Here is a 22,492-nt window from a genome sequence, read left to right as displayed (position 1 = left end):
GCAGGTACAGGATACTGAGTTGGATGATCAGCCATGATCATATTGAATGGCGGTGCAGGCTCGAAGGGCCGAATGGCCTACTCCTGCACCTATTTTCTATGTTTCTATGTTTCTATATCTATCATCAATATCCGCAATAGTTGATATATGTTTAAAAGGTTTACCTTTACGGATTAGAATTGCAACCGATAGTGAACCGATTAGAAAGGCAACTGATAGTGAAGGTGCAATATGATCCTGTTTTGGATGATATTATGAAAAAAAATGCTGGCACCAGAAATCTCCAGTTTGAAGGAGACAAGATTAGTATATTTAGAGATTATCCTGTAGAGGTTGCCAAGAGGAGAACGCATTTAACCGAGACAAGAGGGATTCTTAAAAAGATAAAAGATCTGAGATATGGATTGATGTACCCTGCATTATTGAGAGTCACCTATAATAAGAAGGAACATATCTTCACCGATCACAAGGAAGCATTGGAGTTCGCCCAGAACATCGAGAAAAGCATTGGAGTTTGCCCAGAACATCGAGAATTCGAGTGATGATTGAACAATATTCATATATCATTATCTTGCTGAGAATAAACGGAACTTTAAATTGTTATACTCAAGGACTAATGAAAGCTGATAATGATAGCTGAGCAAGTTTTCTTGCTATTGACATATAATTTTAATATTTTAGTACTAACTACCACTAATAATTACTAATTATTATTAATTGGAATAACTAGTTAAAAATATGAATTGTAAATAAGGTTTAATTTAGGTACTTTATTAATAAAAAAATGCTTTTTTAAAAAATACATTTGACTAATATTTGATTAATTTGATTGGGACGACAGATGGCACAATGGGCTAAGTGTTCGGCTGGCGACCGTAAGGTAGCCGGTTCGAATCCCGCTTGGAGTGCATACTGTCGTTGTGTCCTTGGGCAAGACACTTCACCCACCTTTGCCTGTGTGTGAATGTGTGTGAATGTGTGTGAGTGATTGGTGGTGGTCGGAGGGGCCGTAGGCGCAGATTGGCAGCCACGCTTCCGTCAGTCTGCCCCAGGGCAGCTGTGGCTACAGAAGTAGCTTACCACCACCGAGTGTGACTGAGGAATGTATGAATAATGCAATGTAAAGCGCCTTGAGTATTAGAAAGGCGCTATATAAATCCCATCCATTATTATTATTATTATATTTATTCAGTGGAATAATCATTTCTCATTACTTGATTACTAATCCTTTGGACCTAAAACAGTTTTTTCACCCTCCCCATAAATTGTTTTTATTGAAATGTTCTTTTTTACTAAAGCGTGGAGCTAGTAATAATTTTTTCTAAGGCTACGGAAGTTCTTAGATGGTTAGCCACGCTAGTGTGGCTATCACTAACAACACTGATTGTAGATGTAGTTTCTTTCTTTTCTTTGCACTTTACTAATCATTTATTTTTTTACTCTCTTTATTTTTTACTTAATTATAATCTTAAAATTGAATTGAATTATAAGTATTATTTAAGGAGATATGTCCGGGAGGAAAATCTATTAGATTTAAAATTAATCTATCTTGTGTTCGGGTGGAATGTCGGGTTTAGTGTGCTGAGCCATCTGCTCTTTTATAGACTACCCTACTCATAAGATGCAAGATGTTAATAGGAAAACTGGGGGTCAAGGAATTACTTTTTATAGTTGGAACGTTAAGGGAATTAATGAACCAATCAAGAGAGGTAAAGTATTAGCACATTTAAAATCACTCAAAGCAGATATAACATTTCTTCAAGAAACTCAACTTAAAAATGAAGCGCAACATAGATTGAAAGCAAAATGGATTGCCAAAATGTATCATTCTTCATTCTCTCATAAGTCCAGAGGGGTTGCAATTACATGCAGTTCTAGTCACCATGTGGGTGGAAGGATGTGGAGGCTTTTGAGGCAGTGCAGAAAATATTCACCAGCAAGTTCCCTGAATTGGAAAGTATTAACAATAAGGAGACATTGGACAGACTTGCATTCTCTTGAACATCAAAAGGCAAGGAAATTACCCGTTGGAAGTATATAAAAATATAAGTGGCATAGATCGGCTACATAGACAGATCCTTTCTTTCCAGGGTGGAAATATCAAGCACTAGATGGCAGAAGATGAAAGGAGATTTGCAAGGCATTTATTTTACGCAGAGAATGGAAGGTGCCTGAAATGTGCTGTCAAGAGAAATTGTAGACACATTCATGACAGCAGCGTTTAAGAGCCAAATAGAAGACACGTGAACTGGCTGGGAGCAAAAGGAAATAGACCATGTGCAGGCCAACGGGATGTTAAACTGGCATCTTAGTCAGTGCAGACATGGTGGGCCCAATGGCCTGCTCCTGTCTGTACTGTTTTGTGTTATATATTCTAAATTGTAGACAGAGAGCAAGTCGTTTAAGTTAGTGCCGTGAGAGTGGTCATATGTGTGATAGTTGTCTAAAGTACAAATTCACTTGAATAAAACCCAAAATGAAGATGGGTTATGAGCATATTACCTCAATTAAGGCAAAATCAGGGAGTAATACAACACAGAGTCATGTCAATTATAAAGTACCCAAGCACATCAATTCTATTTCATCCTCCCCATATTTTCACCAACTCAGCTATTGAGGGAGTGCAGTGTATTCTTGCTATTGAGTGCGTGTAGCATAAGTTCACTAGGTTAATTCCTGGGATGACGGGGCTGACATATGATGAAAGAATGGATCGACTGAGCTTATATTCACTGGAATTTAGAAGGATGAGAGGGAATCATAGAAACATGTAGAATTCTTAAGGGATTGGACAGGCTGGATGCAGGTAAAATGTTCCCGATGTTGGGGGAGTCCGGAACCAGGAGTCACAGTTTAAGAATAAGGGGTAGGCCATTTAGGACAGAGATGAGGAAAAACTTTTTCACCCAGAGTTGTGAATCTGTGTAATTCTCTGCCACTGAAGGCAGTGGATGCCAATTCACTGGATGTTTTCAAGAGAGTTAGATATAGCACTTAGGGCTAACGGAATCAAGGGATATGGGGAAAAAGCAAGAATGAGATACTGATTTTGGATGATCTGCCATGATCATATTGTATGGCGTTGCTGGCTCAAAGGGCCGAAAGGCTTACTTCTGCACCTATTTTCTATAATTTTATAAATTTGGCTGTACTGTCATAATTATATCAACAAGTTTTAATAAATAAATAACATGTTGGCCAATTAACAATCATAATTATGTTGATCTGAAGAAGGGTCGTGACCCGAAACACCACCCTTTCCTTCTCTCCAGAGATACTGCCTGTCCCGCTGAGTTACTCCAGCTTTTTGTGTCTATCTTCGGTTTAAACCAGCATCTGCAATTCCTTTTTACATCATTATATTGGCATTTATTTCTAAAGAAATTAACTTGTTGGCTAATTTACATACCGGGAGGGCATTAGAGTAAATCCACAAAATCACAGGGAAATTCACAAAAAATCATACAGACGACACCAATAGTCAAGAATGAACCTAGGTTCCTAGAGCTGCTTTATTTGTTTACAATTTGTTCATCAGTGAGGTGATGCTAGTGGCTATGCTAGTGATGGGACAGGGATCATCTATTAACACTTGAAATAGTCTTTAAGCTCTCGCACAAAAGGTAAAAGGCAGGCAACCAATCAGCGGATCTTCAAAGTGATACTATCCAGGCCCAACGCTGAGATACCTTGTTGTTCTTTGTTCAACATTAATTTCACGAGTAAATCATCCCACCTATCATGGATTATATGCCTGTCATAAATCTGTCTGTGTTGTGGTAATATATTAGCATTTCTTTACAAAGAGAAAAAAAAAGTCCTCTTTTCTTTAACCCTTTCTTTAACATAAATCTGTGAGCATTGGAGTAAGATAGAATCATTCACAGGTGGGAGATCAATGCTTTCTGGGAGTACACGGTGAGCACAATTTTACATCTGGCATTTATAACTGTAATACTGACCATTATTCATTCATGCAATGTGAATGTTGCATGCATTGCTACATTCCAGCATTTGTGAGCAATCCCTAATTGCCCCTGAAGCTGATGGGTTAATGGGGCATTTCAAGATTAAGAATCAGTCATATCAATATGGGTCAGCCTGGGTGAGAATGACGGATCTCTTTCATAAAGAACATGCTAAAACCTCATGAGTTCTGCAAATATCTGGTAGTTTCACAGTCACCTTATCCAGTATCCTTCCTTTCCAGATTTTATTCATCTAATTGAATTTAATTTCTCTAGCTGTCATAAAGGAATTCAAGTTCATATCTTTGAATCATAACAGACTTTGAGTACAAATCCAGTAAATTACCTTCTATCAAACCGTGGTCAATTCAGTAATATTTTTATCCCAGACCATATCTGAACTTTAAACTTGGCAGAAATTGAAGCCAGAAAGTGTATGCATTCAAAGGTACACTAAAATGTTGGAGAAACTCAGCGGGTGCAACAGCATCTATGGAGCGAAAGGAAATAGGCAACGTTTCGGGCCGAAACCCTTCTTCAGACCGAAACGTTGCCTATTTCCTTCGCTCCATAGATGCTGCTGCACCCGCTGAGTTTCTCCAGCATTTTTGTGTACCTTCGATTTTCCAGCATCTGCAGTTCCTTCTTAAACACAGTGCATGCATTCAAACTGTTTATCGTGCAAATCAGTGAATTAACCATGTTAAGTGACACACACAAAACAGTGCTTGAGAAATTGTGGAAACCATCTTTCATGAGAACATTTACAAAAAATATCATCCTTTTTAGAGATCACAAACATATTCCTCAGGGCAAATATTTAAGGCTTCATAAATTACTGTCCCAAATTTGGTACGTTGCAAATAAACATCATAAATAGAATAATGTCATGTCTTGAAAAATGTCATCTACACCGTGAAGTAACAGGAATTCACTATCATATAATACCTGAGTATCGGATTCGGATTTGTTTATTATCACATAACGCCAGGGAGCAATGAAATCTCTTGTTCGCATGAAGTTCAGAGTAAACAGTTTACATACAGTAATAATAAATACAACAATAAATACAGCAATGAGTCCAACACAGCAGAATGGTACGTTCGTAGTGCAAATTCCTCCCATCACCCAGCACATGGCCTGTAGACTTCTATGTCAAGGTCATTTTACTGTTCATCTAGATGCTTCCCAAATGCTGTCAGTGACTTTGCTTCCTCCAGTCATCTAGCTGTGTGTTCCTGCAAAATAGAAAGTTTCCTGATAAGCCCTCTAAATCTCTTACCCAAACTCTATATTCTGTAGTTTTATTCACCTCTGATATTGGTAAACTTTTCTGCAATCTACCCCATCAATATCCCTGATTACTGTGTAACTCAATCATGTCCCCTCTTAACCTACTCCTCATCAGGAAAAAAAAGTTTACCTTCTCCAGTCTCTTCTCATTCTGAAACACTCCATCCCGAACAAACTTCTAGCGAACCTTCTTTCCACCGTCTCCAGCGCTATCACATCCAATTTATTGGCAACAAGAACTGCATGCAATATTTCAGCTGAGGTGCAACTATTTTTTTAATGAAGTTGGACAATCACCAGATTAGATTAGATTAGATTAGATCCTTTATTTGTCATTCAGACCTTTCGGTCTGAACGAAATATCGTTGCCTGTAGCCATACATATAATAATAAACAACAAAACACACAATAAACACAAATTAACATCCACCAAAGTGAGTTCACCAGGCACCTCCTCACTGTGATGGAGGCAAAAGTCTTAAAGTTACTGTCTCTTCCCTCCTCATTCTCCCTCTGCGCTGAGGCAATATGTTGTTACCCCACCGGGCGATGGTAATCAGTCTCGCAGCTCAACCGAGCTCCGCAAACGGGCCGGTTCAAGCTCCGTGGCCCGGGGTGGTCGAGGTTGCCGCCCTCCAGTCCAGCGGACGCAGCTGTTGCCGCGGGAGCTCCGGAAAACAGGCACCAGCCTGTGCCCTGCGAGCTCCCGACGATGTCGTCCACTGGCCCGCGGCCGAGCCCCAGATTCAGGTCGCCGCCGCCGGAACGGCGCCTCAGCCACCGGAGCACCGTCTCAGCCCCGAGTCGGGCCGCCCTCACCGGAGCGCCGTCTCAGCACCGCGCCGGGCCGCCCTCACCGGAGCGCCGTCTCAGCCCCGTGCCTGGCCGCCCTCACCGGACCGCCGTCTCAGCCCGAGCCGGGCCGCCCTCACCGGAGCGCCGTCTCAGCCCCGAGTCGTGCCGCTGCCAATGGAACGCCGGAACGCCGCCACAGCTCCGAATTTGGCCAGCCTCGCGTTGGTAAGTCCTGGCTGGCTCTGCTTCCGGAGCCTCGAGGTCGGTCGCAGTTGAAGGCCGCCAGCTCTGCCATTAGGTCTCAGCGCAGACGGAGGCAGAGAAGGGGGGATACGACAGAAAGAGTCGCATTCCCCCGAAGGGAGAGACAGAAAACCATGTTTCAGCCCCCCCCACACACATAACATAACCTAACCTAATAACTAAAATTTGACTAAACCAAGACAAAAAAAAACAACAAAAAATGTAAAGACAGACGGACTGCAGGCGAGCCGCAGCCGTTCAACAGCGCCGCCACTTCCAGAAACCACCACCCTGCTCTTGTATTCAATGCCCAACCTAATGATGACCTGTATCACTTTTTGCCTTCTTAACCTGTGCTACTACCTTCAAGGACCTTTGGACGTGCACACAAATATCCCTCTGTTCCTCTTCTGTAATTCCCTTGAATTAATGCAATAATAGCCCTTATCACCAAGTCCATTTTGGATCCAATTTGTCATCAAGGTCTTGGCTCCCATGGATCCCAACATTTTTGGACCATTTTCCCAAGTGGACCCTTGTCAAAGGATTTTCTAAAGTCCATGTAAACCACATTGACTGCACTGCCCTCATCCATACACTCTGTATCACCTCATTCAATCAGATCAGTCTGATTGAATGACGATGGCGATCTCTGATCAGTCCCTGTTATTCCTTTGGGTGGTAAAGAAGGCATATCGTATGTTCCTTTGATTGCTAGGGGCAATGAATTTAAGAGTCAGGAAGGCATGATGCAGCACTATAGGACGTTGGTTTGACCTCATTTGGAGTAATGGCGTGAAGTTTTGGTCACCGCATGACTGGAAAGATGTGGCGGCTTTGGAGAGGGTGCAGAGGAGGTTTATTAGAATGCTGCTCGAATTATAAGTTTCAACTGCAGAGAGCTGTTGGATAGACTTGGATTGTTTTCTCTGGGAGATTAAAGTTAAGGGGAGACGTGATAGAAGTGTATACAATTCTGAGAGGGATAGATAGGGTGGACAGTCAAAACCTTCTTTCCAGGGTGAAAATGTCGAACACTGGGGCGGCGCAGCGGTAGAGTTGCTGCCTTACAGCGCCAAAGACCTGGGTTCAATCCAAGGAGAGAGCCAGCCCCTGGTCACCATCTGACCAGCCAGTCCTGATCATAGACTCAATGGACATGCGGAGGACCCTGTCCAAGGTCAACCCGTGGAAAGCAGCCGGACCCGACAACATCCCAAGACGTGTGCTCAATGAATGTGCTGATGAGTTAGCAGATGTGCTAACAGACAACTTCAACATCTCCCTTAGTCAAGCCATTGTTTTCACATGCCTCAAAACTTCCACAATAATCTCAAGCAAAGAAATCAGTTGTGGCCTGCCTAAATGATTAATTCCACAGTTGTGGCCTGTCGCCCAGACCCCCATAGTAATGAAGTGCTTTGAACGCCTGGTTAAACCTCACATTACTGCCAGCCTCCCCTCATCGTTAGACCCCCCCAGTTCGCCTATCGCCCCAACCACTCTACAGAAGATGCCATCTCTACTACGCTGCACACAGTACTCACTCATCTGGAAAACAAAAACATCTATGCCAGAATCCTGTACATTGACCAGCTCAGCTTTTAATACCATCATCCCAGAGACTTGTGGAGAAACTAACCCTGCTGGGCCTCAACACCACCCTGTATCACTGGATCCTGGATCCTGGACTTTCTGACACAGAGACCTGTAAGTTATTTGGGCAAATCCTCCAAAATTATGGAAGAAATTGAATAAGCACATGGATATCTTAAAAGACAAATTTGCTGGCTGCAACGGAAAAAACCCCCCCCAATCCACATCAAGAATCAAACCCGTCTGGCCTGTGGACTTGGACATCACACAACGGTGTGAACAGGAAAGGCTGAGACGGAGATAACGAGATTCTCTTGGATACACAAAGGGAGGAACCAAGCCTCAGCAGACGCTGGTAAACAGGCCAGCACAAGCACAATCACCATCGGGGATGATAACGATCAGGCTGAGGGATCATGACATCAGCAAACCCCTTATCATCGGAAGCCTATTGTTCATGCCAGATCGAAACTGGGCAACATCAAGAGAACCCCTTTTATCCAGAGGACCACCTGGGGGTTTCAAAGGAAGCTCAGGTATAAAAGTCGAAGTCAAGCCAGAACTCTCTCTCTCTTCCTGCTCTTCCTGCTCTGCTGGACAGCTCGTGGGCCTGCATCGACTTCGCTGTGAGTATCCTGGTGACCTGGTGAATTTCCCGAAATAGGAGGTTGAGGGGAGAAAGGTCAAGGGGGAGTATGCTTGCAAGTAACTTGTGTTAAAGTAAGTTTTACGACGTGCCCGATAGTTTTCGTCCATAGTTTTAGTTTAAAGCATAAGTTTAGCCACGCATTGTGTAGTGTTGGTGAGATTCGATTTCTCATTGTTTAATAAAGCCTGTAAATTTTAGACTTGCTTTGAGTCCATCTTGGTTTCTGTTTTCTCTCATCGGCACACTCTGGTCAATTCAACCTTTTATCATATCCCACCATAATTCCGAGGTCTAGAACCTAGGGGAATCCTTTTGTGGAGTAAAGGGAAAAACAAAACCCCTACAGAATGGCGACCATGGCAGGACCTCGGTGGTTTGGGATATGTGATTTGTCAGAGGGGGTGAGAGAACGTAGCAAGATGGAGGAGAGAATCTCCTCTTATCTGTTTAAAAAGATCAATCTCACCAAACAATGGGTGATAGCACTGTTGAGAGCTGAGCAGCCCGCAGAAGCTGCAGCTCAATGGACGGAAAGCAAACTGTATAATAAAGGGCAGGAAAAGGCAGTTTGGCTAGCGTGCCTATCACAGCAGGTAGCCAATATGCAGAGACAGATAGATAGACTGGAAGAGCAACAGAGAGAAGCTAGGGCCAGCGCTGAAGAAAGCGCTAGAGAAGGGGAAGGGCTATCTGAGGAATGCAGTAAAGCCAGGCAGTGTATCTTGCAGGCGAGGGAGTCCCACAGAAATGCCCAGGAATTCCTCCAATGCCAGGTGGTAGAGGCAAAGGAGAGGGAAAGGAACGCCCAGGAACTCCTGGCTCAGAGTACACAGAAGTGCAGGGAGCTGGAGGGAAAGTTCCAGGATATACAAGCAGCATACAGGGTGGCCCGTAGCGAGCTAGGCAATAGTGATCACGGGCCTTGCCAGGCGAGGATAGCGCAGCTGGAGGAGACTCTGTCCAAGACTAGGGGACGGGTTCACCTGGTAGGACCAGGGGGGTCCCCCGGGGGCAGAGGGCTTCCCTCAGCAGATGATTCCCCAGTGGCAAAGGGGAATAGACCGCCTCCTGAGGCGCCGGGGATAGGTCCGGGTCGGCAGGTGGGGTTCGGGTTGTCCGGGGAGGGACAGGCCCAAGGAGGGGCGGGAGAGCACCCTCAGTTAGCGGCTTCCGCGCCATGTGTAGCACACCACGAGGTGGTGGGGTTACCGATCATGGTGGGAGAGCCAGGGGTAAAGGGGCAACAGCCCCGAGTAGGGCAGATGTGCCCGGTACGGCAAAGGAAATATGGTCCCCCGGTAGGGCAGGCAGATAGGGGGCCCATAGAGAGTGATATCATCATTCCCCATGGGGCACATGTGCTGAGGGGGATGGTGGCTCAGGTTCCCAAGTTAACCAGGGCAGGAGACCCGTCATTGCATTTTATGGAGGTGCAGCAGGCAGCCGACATAAACGATTGCGATGAGGTAGAACGGGTAAAGCTGCTACTGATGACCCTAGATTCATACCTATGCAAGGCAGTGACCTCCAGGGAAGGGGGAAGACCTGAAACATGGGTAGCGGCACAGACAGCGGTTCTGGAGGCCATGGGGTTGAATCAGGGTAGTCCTTTCACCAGGGTGGGGGAGACGAAGCAGCAGGTAGCTGAGTCCCCGGACATGTTCGCAGACAGGCTGTGGGCAGTGTATGAGGGAGCGTGTGGGATGCCTTTAGATAGGCAGAATTTAGATGGGAGAACAGCTCACTGGCTGAAGACTCTGGTGGCGAATTGCCTCCCGCGAGTTAGGGCAAAGGCCGAGCACTGGTTCGACCCAGCTGACCCAAACCTTAACGAGGCGGAGGTGATCAGGAAGCTCACCCTTGCGTATCGCAATGGGGTGAGAAGTGAGGAGGAGCCCTTTAAGGGCAAGGTGCACGAAATAGTACCGGCACCCCCCAAAAGGAGGCAGTGGAAACAGGAAGGCAGCCAGACCTCTTCCGAGATGAGGCTGGTGTGCTACGGGTGTGGGAAGCCCGGGCACTACAAGAGGGAGTGCAGAAACCTAAGTAGAGCAGTGGGGGGTAGGACCCCGGTAACAGCCGACCCAGCCCCGGAGGTAACAATAGATTTAAGTGATCTATTGACCTATTTGCAGTCAAAGGCGGGAGGGTCTGGACAGGTAGCCATGGCAACTGGCCAGGGTGCGCCCGTATCCGTACCCCCGGCACCTTTATGACTGCCAGCGAAACAGCCCACATTCCTATGCCCGTTAGAGTGTAGCCCATGTGGGAGACCCTGGGTCAAGATGGAGGTCCAGGATGTGGTCGGGAGTTATCTGCTGGACATTGGTGCTTCCAGTAGCATTGTCCACACGGACAACCCCCGTACATCACCTCTATCTAGTAGGGCGCCCTATAGTCCACGAGGCGAGGGAAATCAGAGGGCGGATTGCTTGGCCAGGGAAGGAGCCAGGAGTGGGAAAGCATGGGATCCCCATGAGGAAGGACAGGTAGCTGCAGCCAGGGAGCAGCCTCGAGAAAAGGAGAGTGCGGGAGTGGTTTTGGCTCCGGACCTGACCATGGTCCAGGCACAAAACCCCATTTTAAAGGCTGCCTCAGCAGCCATTTGCAGGCAGGAGATGATAGAGGGACCGTATGGGGGTAAAGATCAAGAACAGACCCGGGTTGATGTGGAAACCGTAGGGGAGCCAGGTGAGTCCACAGGTAGTCAGCCCGAAGTAGCCGGCTGTGTTCCAGGGCGAGGACTGGAAGCAGCGGAGAAGGAGGCTGACTCCAGCCCTCCGCAGGCAGGTACCGTAGACTGCCTAAGAGAGGCAGAACTAGCAGAAGCAGAGGAGATGGAGGTATCACCTCTGGTGTGGGAACCCCCGGTCAGACGTAGGAGTGACAGGGTCCCTAAACCCCCAGTAAGGTGGTCCCCATCCCTAATTAAACCTAGGGCTGGGGCCGGCCACAGGAGGGCCGGGAAGGAGAGTGGCCGAAACAGGGCACTACGGAGTGCGGCTGGAGGGAGCCCAGTCTCCACAGGGAACGTAGGGGTAACTCAAAACCCCGTAGTGCAAAGGGAGGTGAGGGGCAGTCAGGCCCCTCGACAGGAGGAGTTCTGGCCTGCACGGGAGGGCCCACCAGAGGGGTGGCCCCAGCGTGACGGGGACCAGTTATGAGTTGGCCACCCGGAGACGGGTGGCGTTGTATATAGCATTGGTTTGTGTGTAAGTAGATGTAGTGTTTGGTAATTAGATATAAGGTTTTGTATAGCTACAGGGGAGTACAGGGACAGACAGTACGGGATCGAAGGGATGTGCTGTGGAAAAGTGGACCATAACAGACAAAACAAAACCCCAAATGCCATTTTAGGCGGATAGCTTTGTGGAGGCAAGGAGGTGTTTTGCTTTGTTTTCCAGATGGATAACCCCGCCGTATGGATGATGGCAATGATGTGCCTCCGAATGTGCGTGGCGCGTCGCGGGGACACGGAGGAGTCCATCGTATATGGGTGCTCAGGGGATAGAGCACCCCTCGTGTCTACTGGGCAAGGAAACCTGGTAGCGGATAGCCAGGCCGGATACTCCCATGAGGGAAGATGGCCTGGGTGGCTGGGGTCGAACTCGACCAGGTTCTCCAGCCACAGGAGCTTCGCCTACGGGGAAGCATCCATACCCTGTGCCGAGATACAGATGGCTACCGACCGGGTTAGGGTGACTGAGGGCAGGCGGGTGTGTTTAACCTGTAAGGGGGACGTTCCTTTGGGGAGATGGTGGTGGCTCAGGAAGCTGAGCTTGAACATGAGGGATCGATCCTCGGACTGGGAAAGACTGGACAATGATACCTACCGGACCATCACGGGGTCACCGGGAGGGATCACTGTATGTTGGGACAAATGGTGGGCCTATGACCAGGGGCTTTATTTATGTCTATGGGGGTCTGCCAAGGCGTGTCCGGTAGGGGCATCAATCACTTTCGTCAAGTGGTGGCAGAACCCCGGGAACGGGATAGATTGGGACCGCAGTGGGCAGGCATGTGTGGCCCCAAGGGCTGGGATGACAGTAAAAGCCACCGAATTGCTGGTTCAGGTGAAGAAGCCCCTACCCACAGCCCAACCGATCGACCCTCACAACTGTCCATCCACCACCAAAGGGCCGGAGAATGGGTTAGCACTTGTCCCAACAAAAAGGGTGCTGTACCAGGGAGTGCATTACGCTGTGGCCTCAGTAGTATTAAATTTGACTGAAGTGCGGTTACCCGCATGGTGCCCCCGCGAGACGGAATTATTATATCAGGCCCTGCTAAAAGACATGTTCCAGAAATTCCACAACCTGGATTTTGGGGACATAGACATAGAAGAGATGTACCGCGGGGGAGGGGATTTCACTTTGGGGTCCGGTAGGCAAAGACGAGGGGTGGTTAATGACGGGTTTACAGCATTTAACACGGGGACATCTATTATTAATAGCATGGACAACGTAGAACTGGCCTTGCAGATCAATCAGTTGAAGGGCCAGTTAAGAAAGGTTCTGGGGGAGGAAAATGCGGTGGTAGGATCGGGACTGCACGAAGAGGTGGCAATGACTCTACATCTAAAAGAAATCATAGCACAATTGGAGACACATGCAAAAACGATAAACGCTTTGATTAAAGAGGACCGGAATGCGTCCGATCAGGCTGCACAGAATGAGGTGTGTGGGCTGTATGGTGCGTGGTTGTTGGGGGAGGGGAGGAGCAACCTGGAAGACCTGAGGCAAGGTCGGGTCCCCTCCTGGATAAGCAACCAGCACCTAGCAGCGCTACACCCTTATAACAGCACTTTGAGTCCTTGTCAGCTTCGTGTGGCCTCCGAGGCCTACCCGGTACCGGTGGATTGCGGAAAATCCAATCACACCATAATGGGAGTGGTCGTACGAATCCCGGTAATGGGAACCTCGGCACGACCAGCTCCTCTGTACCGAGTGGAGAACGTGGGAGTTGTTCGTGGGGGGGTGCATATTCGCTACGGGAAGGTCCCGCCCTATGTCATAGTGAGGGAGCAAGCTGTGACAGGCATTGACCTTTTGGGTTGTCGGAGCCGGGGAGCACAGGTAATCCTGTGTCCCCAGCACATGGGCGCTGAGGCTAGGCCTCAGTGTGGGTTCAGGACTGTTGGGGCACAGCCTATAAACTGCACCATGGAGGCGATGGCGGCAGACCATGTCCCTCCACAGGTGGCGTATATAGGCAGTGGGACGTACTGTGTCACCACAAGTGCCCAGCGGTATCAGCACGGATCACAGCTGTGGTGCCCGATACCGCACAGCAGCTTCTGCTTTAAACCCAGGGCAGAAGTCCATGTGGCACAGCAGCGAATATTACCCATCCCGGAACCTTCTTCGGTTCACCTCTCGGTACGAGAAAATGTAACTGACTTATTTAATTATGTTGCCCATTTTGGGTATGATATTCCCCCAGTGAACGAAAAATTAAAAGAGTTGCTGGTGGCGGTCGAGTTGTCGCACAAACACTTCTTCTCCCTGGAACAAAAGACTCTGGATATCGCCAGGGAGATCGAAGAGATCAAGTCTCCAAGTTGGTGGGACCTGGAGTCCTGGATCATAGTACCAGCATGGGTCCGCATCGTGTCCCATGTTCTGATCATCTGCCAGATGATAATTGTGGTGTATTTGCTATGCATTAATTGCAAATTTAAAAGGCGGAGGAGGATGGCCAAATTACAACGGCTGGTAAATCGAGCCGCCCGACGTCACCATAACGACACCCCATCACTGTAAAATGTCTGTACTCTAGTGCAATAGTTTTTGTACATAAGTTGTAATCCCTGCATTTTCAGGGAATGGTCGTGAGGGTACTGTATGGTTTGTGGGATTGATGTAAAGTAAAATGTGTATAGTGTAAGTTAATGTGCTTCGAGGGCCTAGTTTAGCGATTAAGGGGGCTTTCGGGGTACATAATTTCACCTTCTCACCAGGAGTGTTTACAGCTCTTGAGGCTGGAGGATTGCCCACTAACTTTGTCAATCGACACGGTCCGTGCGAGCCTGGACGTGTCGTAGGGGCATGTAAGTTATTTGGGCAAATCCTCCAAAATTATGGAAGAAATTGAATAAGCACATGGATATCTTAAAAGACAAATTTGCTGGCTGCAACGGAAAAAACCCCCCCCAATCCACATCAAGAATCAAACCCGTCTGGCCTGTGGACTTGGACATCACACAACGGTGTGAACAGGAAAGGCTGAGACGGAGATAACGAGATTCTCTTGGATACACAAAGGGAGGAACCAAGCCTCAGCAGACGCTGGTAAACAGGCCAGCACAAGCACAATCACCATCGGGGATGATAACGATCAGGCTGAGGGATCATGACATCAGCAAACCCCTTATCATCGGAAGCCTATTGTTCATGCCAGATCGAAACTGGGCAACATCAAGAGAACCCCTTTTATCCAGAGGACCACCTGGGGGTTTCAAAGGAAGCTCAGGTATAAAAGTCGAAGTCAAGCCAGAACTCTCTCTCTCTTCCTGCTCTTCCTGCTCTGCTGGACAGCTCGTGGGCCTGCATCGACTTCGCTGTGAGTATCCTGGTGACCTGGTGAATTTCCCGAAATAGGAGGTTGAGGGGAGAAAGGTCAAGGGGGAGTATGCTTGCAAGTAACTTGTGTTAAAGTAAGTTTTACGACGTGCCCGATAGTTTTCGTCCATAGTTTTAGTTTAAAGCATAAGTTTAGCCACGCATTGTGTAGTGTTGGTGAGATTCGATTTCTCATTGTTTAATAAAGCCTGTAAATTTTAGACTTGCTTTGAGTCCATCTTGGTTTCTGTTTTCTCTCATCGGCACACTCTGGTCAATTCAACCTTTTATCATATCCCACCATAATTCCGAGGTCTAGAACCTAGGGGAATCCTTTTGTGGAGTAAAGGGAAAAACAAAACCCCTACAGACCGCAGTCAGTCCGTGTTGGCAAGAACACCTCAGGCTCGATCACGCTGAGCACCGGCTCCCCTCAAGGCTGTGTGCTCAGTCCGCTGCTGTTCACACTGCTCACACATGACTGTGCTGCCAGATTCAGGGACAACAAGATTATTAAATTTGCAGATGACACCACAGTGGTGGGACTCATCAGTGGAGAGGATAAAACAATGTACAGGGAGGAAGTGAAACACCTAGTGGACTGGTGCGGCAACAACAACTTGGAACTAAACTTCGACAAAACCAAGATGATTGTCGACTTCAGGAGGTCGCAGCCCAAACACACACCCCTCAACATCAGTGGCACCACGGTGGAGAGAGTGGAGAACATAAAGTTCCTCGGAGTGCAGATCACAGATCACCTCGTCCAGGAACAACACTGAGATTGTCAAACGGGCCCATCAGCAACTGCACTACCTGAGGAAACTCAAACAGGCCTCACTCCCCGCCAACATCCTCAGGACTTTCTACAGGGGCACGGTGGAGTCTGTGCTCACGTTCTGCATCAACATGTGGTACTCCAACTGCAACTGCTCAGACAGGAAGGCTCTGCAGAGGGTAGTGAGGGGAGCAGAGAGGATCACTGGCGTCTCCCTGCCCTCTGTATAAGAACTGTTCCAGAGCCGCTGCCTGAAAAAAGCACTGAGCATAGCAAAGGACACACTGCACCCCCTCCATACACACCTGGATCTCCTGCCATCAGGCAAGAGATACCGCAGCATCAAAGTCCGGACAACCAGACTGCTAAACAGCTTCCTTCCACAGGCTGTAAGGCTGCTAAACAGTCACTCCACCTGATTCTGCTGCTTTTTTTGCACTGATACTTTAATAACAAACTCTGGCACTGGCCACTTGAATCAGCTGCCCTGGACAATTTATGACTGTTTTCACTTGTATTTTAATGTTGTTGTTTTTTACCTGCACTTTTTTTTACTATTCCTACTGTTTTTATCAGGGACTGGATGGATTGTTTTTATTTATGTGAAAGCGGTAGGGATGGAATATGTGACTGGTAGTGGAATCACATTGAAAGTGGCAAAGATGAAGGCAAATGATGTGTAAGAAAATAACCATCAAAAAGACAAGCATTGGGTCCATGCAAGTGTCCACGGTTACATTTTTGACTTGGGGGAACTAGAGGAGTCAAACTAGAAATTGTTAAGGGCGAGGGTAAGTTCCGCCAGATGGAGGAGAGTGTTAGTTGAGGGAACTGATTGAGTTTCTGGTCAAAGAAAAACTGGAGGCCCCTGAGGCCTTCCTGATGGGGAATGATGTAAAGGGGCTGCAACTACTATACCTTCTTCCCAATGGCAGGAGTAAAATGATGTCCTTCGATCCTGAGTATTTGAGTTGCTGTACCAGGCCTTGATGCAACCAGTCAATATGCCAGTACCACCATATACCTATAGAAGTTCAAGAATATTTGTCAACATACTGAATGTCCTCAATATTCTGAGGTAGTAAAGGTGTGATGGGCTTTCTTTATGATTGGATCAATGAGCTGGGTCCAGGACAGATCTTCAGAGATTTTCACACCCAGGAACTTGAAGTTGTTGACTCATTCCACTGATCCATTGAAGAAGATAGGCCATGGATCCTCGCCCTTCCTCTTCTAAAGTTAACAATTAGTTGCTTGGCCTTAATGACATTGAGAGCAAGGGTGTTGAGCTGGCACCATTCAACCAGACAACCAACCTCCCTCCTATAGTCAACCTCATCATTAAGCATAATTCATCGAACAACGGTGGTGTTGTCAGCAAATTTAAAGGTGGAGTTGGAACATGTCCAACTACACAGTCATGGATGTAGGTTGAGTAGAGCGGGGGACAGAGCGTACAACCTTAGGGTGCCCCTGTGCTGACTGTTGTTGCCAATTCATATCGACCAGGATTACAGGTACCGACATTCAATCTGCCGCTTTTCGTAATAGTTCTCCTTCCGTCCCTTGCATTCTACACTGGCTGCAGGCCCTCGCTCTGATTCTCCTGTAGCTCCCGGCCTCGCTCGCCCAGACCTGCAATGGACCCCAACTTTACTTCATTCTACGCCAGATCCACGCCCTTAACAAACACTTCCTCGCCTACCTCGACTCTACTAAGGAACACGTTTGCCTGCCTCCAGACAGGTCCCTCCACCGACACTCCTCGACTCGACTACCCACATGCCCTTGGCTCCACCGTTGGACCTTGCCGCTTGCCCGACCAGCATGGGGCCGAGACCTGTGACGCCATCGCCATGAGAACTAGCACTAACATCCACTGCCTCTCCGACCTTTACCACCTTCCCGGTCGATCCCAGGCCCGGACCACCGAGCCTGCCACCGCCACCAACTCTCACTGCCTCCCTGGGGTCACCACCGCAGCCACCGACTCTCATCACATTCCCAGTGCCACTGCCGCCTTCGCCACCTCCCAAGCCGTCCTCTGACCGGGGCCACCAACGCTTTGTCCGCTGACCCGTATCTTTACTCCTGCCCCCCTGCGGGCCTCCACCAGCGACTCCACCGAACCTCGCTTCACCACCGCCCACCAGTGGATCAGGGTCGTCGCTTCACCTGAGTTCCAAGCACAGCACCAGGACCACAGCCTCCCGCTGGAGACTCTAACACCATGTGGTCTGACTTTCCTGTGTCCTACTGCGCCCCGCCCTTACAGAGAACCTCAGTGGTGATTCCACTGGGTCTTCCCTTTCCCCCACCTTTAACCAGGTGGTCCCAGCTGCTCCCCACCCGTGCACTGGTCCTCATGCCCCCTCCTCTCTGAACACCCACCATCCCCCACCTCGGCCTCGTCCACTCCCCAGTCCTCCTCCGACCCCAACTCCCACTCTTGCCGTGTCTTCACCATCCCCCCTGACCTCCCCCTTTCCGATACAGAACGATCTGTCCTCAACAGATGCCTAACTTTTTTTCCCTTCTGCCCCCACCTGAACTAGTTCCGGGTCCGTCTCGCCTCTAGACCTTTTTATTTCTAACTGCTGCCATGACATCAACCGTCTTAACTTTTCCACTCCCCTTACCTACTCCAACCACTCCCCCTCTGCATGTATAGCCCGCCACTCACTTTGCAGCAATCTTGACATTATCATCAAGGGAGGTGCTGTGGTAGTCTGGCGCGCTGACCTACTTATCCTTGGACCATGATCCCACAGATGAGCACCCGACCATAATCACACAGACCATTTCTGATTTTATCCCTTCTGGCTGTCTGCTCTCCAAAGCCTCCAATCTTATCATTCCCCAGCCCCGCATGGTTTTATCTTCTCCCCAAAATCCATAAACAAAACAGCCCTGACAGACTCGTTGTTACTGGTTGCTCCTGAATTAATTTTAACATACCTTGACTCCATCCTATGCCCCCCTGGTCCAATCCCTCCCTATCTATGTCCAAGACACCTCACACGCCCTTCATCTCTTCAATGATTTCAGTTTTCCACTTCCTCATCTTTACTATGGATGTTCAGTCACTCTACATCTCCATACCCCACCTGGAAGATCTTAAAGCCATCCGTTTCTTCCTCGACTGCAGTACCAGCCGATTTCCCTTTACCAACTCCCCTCCGCCTAGCAGAGCTGGTCCTTACTCTTAACAACTTCTCCACTGACTCCTCCCACTTCTTCCAAACCCAAGGGGTAGCTATGGGCACTCGTATGGGCCCCAGCTATGCCTGCCTCTTTGTAGGATATGTCAAACAATCCATGTTCCAGATGTACACTGTTCCTATCCCCGAACTCTACCTCCACTACATTGACGACTGCATCGGTGTTACGTCCTGCACCCATGCAGAATTCACTGACTTCATTAACTTTACTACTAATTTCCATCCTGCACTCAAATTCACTTGGACCATCTCCGACATCTCCCTACCATTTCTTGATCTATCACGGGAGACAGACTATCGACTGACATCTATTATAAACCCACTGACTCCCACAGCTATCTAGACTACACTTCTTCCCACCTGCTTCCTGTAAAGACTCTACCGCCTACTCCCAATTCCACCGTCCACGCCGCATCTGCGCCAAATATGAGGTGTTCCATGCCAGGATTTTGGAGATGTCCTAATTCTTTTGGGAGCAGGAGTTCCTCTCCCATCATAGATGAAGCCCTCACCAGGGTCTCATCGAAATCTCGCAGCTCCACTCTTGCTCCACTCTTGCTCCCAATCCCCCGTTGCAACTGGGACAGAGTCCCCATTGTCCTTACCTTCCACCCCCATCAGCCGTCGCATAAAGCACATAATCCTCTGACATTTTCGAAACCTCCAACGGGATCCCACCTCGAGCCACATCTTCCCTTGTCCATACCTTTCCACTTTCTGCTGAGGCCGTTCCCTCCACAACTCCCAGGTCAACTTGTACCTTCCCATCCAAACCACCTCTTCTCCAGGCACTTTCCCCTGCAACCACAGGAAATGCAACACCTGTCCCTGTACCTCCGCCCTCGACTCCATCCAAGAAACCCGACAGTCTTTTCAAGTGAGGCAGAGGTTCACTTGGACCTCCTCCAACTTCATCCACTGTATCCGCTGTTCCACGTGAGGACTCCTATATATCGGGGTGAGACCAAGCGCAGGCTCGGCGATCGTTTCACTGAACACCTCCGTTCAGTCCGCCTTAACCTACCTGATCTCCTGGTTGCTAAACACTTTAACTCCCCCTTCCATTCCCACACTGACCTTTCTGTCCATTGTCAGAGTGAGGCCCAGCGCAAATTAGAAGAACAGCATCTCATATTTTGCTTGGGCAGCTTACACCCCAGCGCTATGAATATTGACTTCCCTAACTTAAAGTAACCCTTGCTTTCTCCTGCCCCTTCCCAGTTCTCCAACCAGTCTGATTGTCTCAGACTACATTTTATTGGTTTGCTTTTTGTTACCTTTTCCCAGCTAACAATGATCTATTCTACATTTTCCTTGAACTCATCCCCTTTGTCCTGTTTTCACACCTTCCACTTCTTTATCTACATATCCCCTCAGAAAGTCCAGGATCCAGTGACACAGGGTGGTGTTGAGGCCCAGCAGGGTTAGTTTCTCCACAAGTCTCTGTGGGATGATGGTATTTCAGTTATTTATTTTTAATTATTTTGCAAACAATTCTAAACACCTGTTTTCACTTTTTTATTATGGGGCATTGTGTGTAGATTGATGATTAAAAAAAGAATTTAATCCATTTTAAAATAAGGCTGTAACATAACAAATTGTGGAAAAGGTGTAGGGGTCTTAATACTTTCTGAATGCACTGTATATAGACTTAACAGCAAGTAAATACTCCCAGTCAATCTTTGCCAATTCCTGTCATATTTTAATGAAATTGGCCCTAATTCAATTAAAGTCCTTTATTCCTGGTATTTCCCTATCTCCATAACCACCTTGAAATATATGGAGCTAAGATAACACCCTCAACCAAAATGAAGAGATTCCCCAAAACAAAGCCCAGTAATACTTCTTCCCTCATCGATCTATACATACTGTCAAAAGCTCTAAGAAAGAACTGCAGATGCTGGTTTAAATCAAAGGCTGGAGTAACTCAGCCGGTGAGGCAGCATCTCTGGAGAGAAGGAATGGGCGACGTTTCGGGTCGATATCCTTCTTCAGACTGAAGAAGGGTCCAGACCCGAAATGTCGCCCATTCGTTCTCTCCAGAAATGCTGTCTCACCCGCTGAGTTACTCCGGCATTTTGTGTCTACCTTCTGACAACAGCTCTCATGTACAAATCACAAACATTTAGCCTCCTCTGAGCCAGCACCACTCATAACAACTATGTTGATCAGATGCTTTATTGGTTCCCTTATCTACATTGAATTATATTTACTCAGTCAAATAACAATTGTAACTGAACTTAATCCCTTGCATCTCTCAATCCTGCACTTTTCAAGTTAATAAACATTAATAATGTTCTAAAAGGGTAAATGGAATAAGTCAATTAAAAACAGCAAATGCTGCATTGCCTCAGCAGATCTAGAAGTATCCGTGGAAAGAGAAAGTTAACTTTTCACATCAGAGAACCTTTGGGAAAACTGCCTGAAGTGCAAAGTGAATCAAACATTTTATGTTTTCTTTCAGATTTCTAGCATCTATTTTTATTTAAATAGAAGGGTTGAATGCTTCCATTATTGAATATACTTAACTCCTGAGGTATTCTTGGTTCTTGGTTTCTTGGTCCTCCAAAATATTCCAAATGGAATTTAAACTGGAGGTGGTGGGGGGAGGACTTAAGCCAGAAATGGGTTATTGGGAAGAAAGAGCTACTTTAAATTTAGTTGCATCTGGTTGGGTAACTATAGTAGGGTGGAGATTATTCCATGCTTTAATTGTGCGGGGGAAGAACGAATTGCTGTACACATCTGTCTTTGTAGCTGGGATCACAAATTGGATCGAATGCCCTCGTCTGCTAATTGGTTTGGGTTTGGTGTAGGTCTTGTAATCTATGTCGAGCTATGTCCTTATTCATAAAAGGAGGCTCAAAGCCAGCATTATAGTTTATTTGAGTCTTCTGAAGTAATCCATTATTAGTTTTTATTTCCTCAAGAGAGATATTTAAAACCCTACTAAATATACCATAACAAAAATTTCTATCCTAGATGTCTGGAATTTTTAGCCCCTAATTTTATCAACTGAAGCATGAAATTAGCTCAAAAATATTGAGATGAGGAAGTCAAAAACAAGTGCATTACAAAATTTAATTCAGCTTGAATAGATTTACATAGCTACCTTTACAAATTGGTGGCAAAATAAAAACGAGGGAACTTTAAAATCTCCCACTTCAATTAATTGTTACATTAGAAAATCTAGGATATATAGGAAACCAACAAAGTTTACACGGATGGGAATTTGTGATTTTGTGTATTAACACCTTCAACAGTATGCAAGACAAAAGCAGAAAATGCTGGAAATACCTGCCCACTGAGTATTTCCAACATTAACTGCTTTGATTTCAAATGATCAGTTCTTGCAATTATTTTACCTTTCAAGAGTGGTGTACAGGATT

The 22,492-nt window shown here is 47.1% G+C and overlaps 1 protein-coding gene and 1 long non-coding RNA gene across 7 annotated transcripts in view; both read right to left on the bottom strand.

The window, feature by feature from the left end:
- LOC116988564 (adhesion G protein-coupled receptor B2-like) overlaps positions 1 to 22,492 on the bottom strand; it is a 514,190-nt gene that overhangs the window by 393,348 nt on the left and 98,350 nt on the right. The gene's annotated exons all lie outside the window — the stretch shown is intronic.
- LOC116988565 lies at positions 1,220 to 21,311 on the bottom strand. The gene is made up of 3 exons (XR_004415991.1): positions 21,301 to 21,311; positions 16,428 to 16,442; positions 1,220 to 1,439 (listed from the first exon to the last, which is right to left on the bottom strand). It is a non-coding gene; the product is annotated as an uncharacterized LOC116988565 (long non-coding RNA).

Source organism: Amblyraja radiata, chromosome 27 (genome assembly GCF_010909765.2).
Source record: "Amblyraja radiata isolate CabotCenter1 chromosome 27, sAmbRad1.1.pri, whole genome shotgun sequence".
Classification (NCBI taxonomy): domain Eukaryota; kingdom Metazoa; phylum Chordata; class Chondrichthyes; order Rajiformes; family Rajidae; genus Amblyraja; species Amblyraja radiata.
Note: the sequence above shows the minus strand (reverse complement) of the source record. Positions and strands in the feature narration are given on the sequence as shown.